Genomic DNA, 7,685 nt, shown 5'->3' with positions numbered 1-7,685 from the left:
CAACATGTCACGTCCAGAGGGAAGCATAGCCAGGGGCTTTCTGACCGAAGAGTTCATCTCCTAGTGCACGAATTATCTAGGCATCGAGAACCCCGTTGGTCTGCCCGTCAACAGGCACCTCGGCAGGCTCACTGGATGGGGTCACCATGAGGGTCGCTGCGAAATGCATGTCGACTTCGAGGGTCGACTCGCCGACTTTGAAAGAGAAAACCTAGTCATGCTACAACACATAGACGTGGTCGATCCTTGGGTGGTAGAGCACAAAACCTTTATTGAGAAGACGTACAATGACCGAGGCCAACAGAGGACGGACGGAGATATAATCAAAGAGCACAACTCATGTTTCACGCGTTGGTTCAAGCAGAAGCTTCTGTCGTACCCTTTACATGAGGATTCTTCCGTGATAGAACAACTCATATTCGCCTTGTCACAGGGCGCCGAGCACAACCTGATGACCTATGAGGCGTACGATATCAACGGCTACACATTCTACACCGAGGACAAGGACATGAAGAGCGATGGTTATCAGAACTCTGGGGTAACGATGGAATCCTACACCGGTAACAACAAGGACAGATACTACGGAAGGATCGAGGAGATCTGGGAGCTGAGCTACCCTGGAGAGAAGGTCCCGATGTTCCGTGTCAGATGGGCCAAGAGCGTCCTAAAATAAGACCGATATTTCACCACCATGGTTATACCCGAAGCCAAATCCAAGACCGCGGGCGCAAACATCACCGCGAAAAATGAGCCATGGGTACTGGCTTCCCAAGTGGACCAATGCTTCTTCATTACCGACCCGTCCAAGCCCAGTCGTGTTGTCGTGAGGAGAGGCAAAAGGAAGATCACCAGAATGGATGGAGTAGCCAATGAGGAAGACTTCGACAAGTACGGCGACCCGAAGATTGAACATGACGACGACGATGAAGTAGCAGCATACACCACAAGAAGAAGCAGGACCACCCTACCTAAAGGACATCCGTTCCACAGAAGAACTCCATTTGCGAAAAAGAAGGGAAGAAGATTGTGAACAGATAGCTAGCTAAGATCGATTGTATTTAAATCGTAGTCTTCATTTCTCGATTGTATTTCATGGACACTTTTTAATATCATGAATATTTTTAAATTTCATGGGCACTTTTTGAATTCATGAATATTTTTTCAAATTTGATGATATTTTTTCATATTCAATATGAAAAAATATTGAATATTCGTGAGGACACTCGATCTCGATCCCCCTCCATCTCGATCGCTATCCCCCTCGCCAGATCCCCCTCGCCGTCGAGCACCCCCCGCACCCTCCCCCCGCTCCATCGCCGCTGATGACCCACCGCACCCTCCCCCGCTCCACCGCCGCCGCCGACCCCCCGCACCCTCCCCTGCTCCACCGCCCTCCCCCGGCCCGCTCCACCACCGCCGCCGACACCCCGCACCCTCCCCCGCTTTTTGATGATATTTTCAAATAACAAATTTGATGATATGTTCAATTAAAAATAAAAAACAAATTTGATGATATTTAAAAAAACAAATTTGATGATATCTTCTGTTCTAGTCCTCATGAAAATAACAAATTTGATAAAAAAATTATTAGATGCAACAAGAAATAATGAAAAAAAGAAGTTACTAATGGCGCACCAGAGGAGGGTGCGCCATTGCTATTAGAAAAAAAGTTACTAATGGCGCACCAGAGAATGGTGCGCCATTGCTATGAGTGTTTTTATGGCGCACCCCTTGATGGTGCGCCATTACTAACATTCCCCCCTCTATAGCTGGATACCCGGCCCTTCGCCCGATACCTCCTTCCCTCTCCCTCGCCAGATCCCCTTCCATCCCTCGCCACACTCGCTCCGGCTCCCCCGCGCCGCCGCCCCCGCTCCCCCGCACTGCCGCCCCCGCGCCCCCCGACCCGCGAAGCATGTGGCCGCCGGCCTACCCACGACCAACCGAGGCGCCCAGGAGGACCGTCGTCGTCTTCCTCTTCGACTACGAGGACCCGGACGAGCTCGGACGCCCTCGATCCACCCCTTCGAAGCCGCCGCCGACCCGTCCGGCGACTGGCCACGCCCGCCCAGGTACCTCTCCTCCTTCCTCCCTCTCCACCCTTCCTCGCCATTCCCTTCCTCCCTTGTTCTTCTTGCTATATGGATCAGAACATATGGAGCATTACTATTGCTATATGGAGCATTACTATTGTTCTTCTCTGAACCATTACCATTCCCTCCCTCCCTAGTTCTTCCTCCCCATTAATTTGCAGGATCAGAACAAGTTTGTAACAGGATGCTCTACAATGTTGATTAGGTGCATTACTATTGCTATATGGAGCAGCAATTTACTATTGCTATATGCTCTAGTTTGTATCAATGTGATTGTAGTTTTTCTTGTCATCAAGTTTAGTTGATGTTTATTTAAATATAGCTTATATGATCAGCCACTCTATGTATGATTGTGGCTTGAAGGTTCTGGAAGAACGTTTTTCCTTCAAATTCTATCTGGTGGCATTGTCCTAGACTCCCTAGTTGTGTTGTTAATTGTGCTTCTATTAAAAGAATTGGGAGTTACTCACTGTACTATAACTCTGTAGGTTGAATTTTGGTTAACTAATACTGACATTATGAGAATGTAAGCACCTATTATTGCTACTGATATCATTGGCTCATTGCTGCCTTTGTGCAATGCAGAACTGTTAAGAGTGATTTGGAGGATTCAAGATTCTGTGAAGCTCTTTTGACATTTAAAACTCAGAACTGAAGGTACTTAATAAACTCAAAAGCATTGATGATAACTCTTGTTGCCTACAAACAGAGGTAGTTTACATATTGCATTGCTGGTGTTTGTTTATGTTCAGAGTTTAAGCATGTGTAGTGTAGTGTAGTGTAGTGAGCTTGTTCTAGTGTAGTGAGGTCTGAACCATTGCACGATGTAGTGTAGTGTAGTGAGCTCTGAACCATGTTTAGTGTTGAGTACTTCAAGTTTACTGAACCTATTCATTTTTGTGGACTTAGTGAACATGATAAGACAAGCCAGATGCTCTATTTTTAATTAACAGTAATCCATGATCAGCAACAGTTTCTTTCACTAATTTTCAGTTAACGGCAATCCATGATTTTTTTTAGCTAAAACTATTCATGATTTTTTGTTGGGTGACCTATTAGATATGGAATGGAAGCTCACATAAGTTGAGCTGATTTTTGTCCATATGAAAGCAGAGGACCATATGGTCTGTGGCCTTTTCATCCATATGAAAGTAGAGGCACATTGTGGTGCTAGTTTGCTGGGTTTTGTCTCCGACCATCGTGTCGTGATGATTTTGCAGGTACCCCGAGAGGCCCTTGAGTTTGCCGGAATGTCGATTAATTTCCGTTTCGGAAAATTCGGGTACTCCATATGTCTTATTTTCAGCAAAGGTCATGCTGAAATTTTCTGTGAATTTTAGCATGACTTTGCTAAAAATCGGACATATGGGGTACTTGCTACTAATGCATGGGCCGTGGTATCTTAGTACTTAAATAAGTAGGATCAACTACCTCTTGTGTTATGCATGGTCCTCAGCGTCAACAAACCCTAAATGATAAAACCTTGGCTTTTAGGGTGCCTCGGTGTCGATAAGAACCTAAATGATGAAAGCTTAGGCTTTTAGGGTGCCTCGGCATCGACAAACCCTAAATGATAAAAGCTTAGATTTTAGAATGCCTCGGTGTCGACAAACCCTAAATGATGAGACCATGATCTAGTTCCTTGACAATAACCAACTTTTTGACCAAACTTTTTTCCTATTTAGAGCGAAACATGGCCCACAACGATGAGGCCGGCGGTTCGGGCGGCAAGCAATTCTGGGAGCTGTCCCAGGAGTTGGAGGAACAACCTCACCGCTATGAGGATGCCGCGGAAGACACCGATCCTGACTACACAACCCCTAGTAGCGTCTGGGATGACACCACTGATGATGGCACCGTGGATGCCACCACTGATGATGGCGGCGCACGCACAGATGGCAGCCAACCGAAGAGGCAACGGAAGGACCGGCGCCCGAGCGTGCTCGGCACCGTCAGCGAGGAATTTACTGAAGTGAAGTCCGACGGGAATCCAACGGCGCCCAAATACGTAGTCAAGGGGTACTCGGTTCAGCTCGGGTGCATTCTCCGGAGCACCGTCTCGATCAACACCGAGAACCTAAGGCATAAGGATCGAGGGAATTTGCGCAGCCTCCTCTTCATGAAGCTGCACGAACGATACAAGTTCCCCGCTGAGTTTGCAAACACATGCCTCTCGGGGAATAAAGTCAACGGTGCCGCCCTCACGAGGATGAGCACGGCCCTGTCTACTTGGAAAAGCACGGTGAAGGCAATGATTGAAAAAGGTGATAGTTATGAGAAGATCAAGGCGAAATATCCTTTGATGAGCGAAGATGACTACAAGGAGTTCAAGATCAAGTGCGAGAGCCTCGTAACCTCTGAATCAAGTTAGTGGGGGAAAGAAATGCGGTAGTTGAACTTAGGGGTCCACCAACTCGGTCCCGGCGGTTACAGAGTGGCGGAGCCTATATGGGACAAGGAGGACACGGAGCGTGCCGAGCAAGGCCTACCGCCCCGCTTCGAGAAATACCGTGACAAGCAGACCAGGAACTTTCTCAGGGCCCGGTACAAGGACGACCCGGTAACAAAGGAGCTTACCACGGATCCGAAGACCAAGGCGCTTGAGCTTGTTCTGGTAAGGAATACACCCCCAGGTAATTAGCTCCATATGGTTGCATTCTAATTAATCACCAATATTTCTAAATGGTTCATGTTCCTTCCGCAGGACAAAGAAAGCAGTAGCGCGGGGTCGTCTCAGAGCTCCCCTTTCGACACCCCTTTGAATAGGGCGTTGAACGTAATGAAAAACAAGGATAAGCTCAGTAAGCCGACGTCAGCTGGTCGTGTGGCCGGCAAAGGCTTGTCCACAAAATGGTCGTCATACTATACCGCTGGTGGGCGAAAGGAGAAAAAGACCAGCTCAGAAAGCCAGTCGCGCGAGGTTGAAGCACTCAAGGCGCAAGTGGCGCGGATTCTGGAGATGGTGCAAGAGCAAGTGCAACAACAACTGGGATCGACGCTCACCGGCATTATGCCTACCTTGATTCATGGGATAACGACGTGGATTGCGGGTGGCCAACAGGGGCCGCCCCCGATTCCCAGCTTCACGGCCAGCAACTCGCACAACGCGTAGGTGGCGCCATTGGTGTCTCCGGCGGCGGCGGTATTGGTGTCTCCGACGCTGGCATTGCAGCTTAATGCACCCGGGTGTACGCCGGCTGGCACCTCGCCAGCAAGCGGCCCCTCCGTCAGTTGCACGCCCGCCGTTGGCGGTGCCTCGACATTAGCCGAGCTCGACGCCATCATCACGGTAACTAATTAAGCCTCTCGGCCGAGGACTTCATCGCCTTGCCTTTGACTAGGCATCCCTGACACCCTACATGTTTTCGCAGGGCGCGACCGACGTTCCATGCACTCTCATGCACTTTGTGAACAACGAGTTGGTCGATGTCGCCAAGGGCAAAATCATTCAACCAGGCAACCCCGTGTTCCACGGTAAACCGATGCCACCCACCGTGTATAGGGTTCAACTAGTTCGGGTGCTGCCAGGCTGCGAGGAGTTGTTACCTCCGATTCAACCTGCCGGGGCCGACGAAGATGATCTGATGACCCTCGGCACCTGCCTAAGCTGGCCCCTGCTTTGGCCGAAGAGCCAGATTCGTTTGGGGGCGGGGGACACCACCCCAAAGACAACACCGCTAGTCGTGCCAGCGCCAAGCCATGGCAAGACCGCCGCAACGCTACCGGACATGCCGGACATCCCTATGGCACAGGATCCGAACATACATATGGCACAGGATCTGGACGACGACGACAACGACGACGGTCGTACATTTAGCAACATCGATAAGTACTTTGCTGAACATGGGTACGATGATGAATTCTGTGGGCCTCTTTCTCAAGAACCCAACCAAGACGACCGCGGTCTAGCTGGTACGGCAGAGAAACCCAGTTGCAACAGGCGTCGTCTGGCGTTCAGTTCTCGGGAGACGCCTCCAGCTGCCGACTTCATCGAGCCTCAGATAGCCGAGGTGCCAAATATTATCAGCCCCAACACACTCAAGAAGGCAGTCTGTGAGCAGAACTCGGTCCCATTACAACAAAAGAAGATGGGATGGAAAAGAAAGAGTAACAAGGGTGCGAGCCAGCCGGCACCGAGTACGATCCGTGCTCAGGACGGGCCACCTTCACCTAAGGATATCTCGAGGAGGGTGCATGTGGCGGGTAGGGCGATGCTACCGAAAAATATGCTCAATGCTGCAACCGGTGCTATGCGGAGTCTGCATGACAGTGTTCTTTCTTTGGAGAAGCGGCGTCTCAGAGAGAATGATGTGGCATACCCGGTTTTTGTGGCCAAGGTGCCAGAGGGAAAGGGCTTTGTGGATGGCACCATCGGGGGTACGATCTTCCTGCGGTTTGATGACATCTTTGCTATGTTTAACCTTCATCCGCTGCACTACACCTTCGTTCGGCTGTTTTCGCTGAGTATGGAGATGCGGATCATTAGAGACAAGACCCCGGACATCGTGATAGTCAACCCCTTCTACATGCGTGCCAAGCTCTTGGGCAGCACTGGGGACCGCCAAGTCGTGAGTTCACACCTTGAAGGCGTCATTCTGGCAAACCCAGATAAGGATAACTTCCTCGTGGCTTACTTTCCCGAGTAAGTCATCCCTTAACTGCCCCGTAACATATGATTTCTTAGATTTCGATCGTTCTTTTTTTTCTAACATCCCGTGTTCTGTGCAGTGACACACATTGCACACTCATCCTCTTAAGCCCGAAATATTCCATGGCCACGTATTTCGACCCGAACCGTGACTCCAAGATGGACTACACAAATATTAAGAAAGTTCTTGATGATGTTCTCCCCGGCTACGCCAAATCTGGAGGCACCTTCACCAGGCCAGTTCGTAGGTACGGCAAGCACGTGTTTGCCCACAATACTAAGTTCTGCTGTGTCAAGCAGCCGCCTAGTGGTCAGAAGGATGCCTACTACGCCCTCCATCACATGCGGGCGATCGTAAGGGACCATCATCACCTTCTGCTACCAGATAATCTCAAAGATTGGGCCGCGAGCTTGTCGGCAATCCAGGATGCGGACATCAGACAAGAATTCTTTCGCATCCAGTCGGAGTTTGCGGACATCATCCATCAAGATGTCCTTCATACCTCGGGGCAGTTCTACCTCAGATATCAACCGTCCAACAGGGAGATAGACGGAACGCTACAAATGCAGGATGACAACGCCCGCGATTTCATGACCATCACGACAGACGGCGGCTTCATCCACGCTCCGGTCCCATGAGTCGAGTCGACAGTAGTGATGCTATGTGTAGTTCTAAAACATTGATTGGCTCATGTTGTAATTAAACTTTAATGAACTTGTATGTCTCTTTGGTTTGGACATTCGTTCAACTTAGATGTAATCGATGCTATTTATTAGTAGGACCATGAATCGTGCTATTAATATCATGTCTTGCTTTTCTCTTCCGATCCTTTTGTTGCATAGTTATATATTGCTTATGTATGTATTGTCTGTTGTTTGGCCTGTGCATAGAGATGCTGTCGTATGTCGTGTACAAGGGTAAGGTTCCCAGAGTCTACGACGAC

This window comes from Triticum urartu, chromosome 4, assembly GCF_003073215.2.
Source record: "Triticum urartu cultivar G1812 chromosome 4, Tu2.1, whole genome shotgun sequence".
NCBI classification, from domain to species: Eukaryota; Viridiplantae; Streptophyta; class Magnoliopsida; order Poales; family Poaceae; genus Triticum; species Triticum urartu.
The sequence above is the reverse complement of the archived record's forward strand: the minus strand, read 5'-3'. Positions refer to the sequence as shown.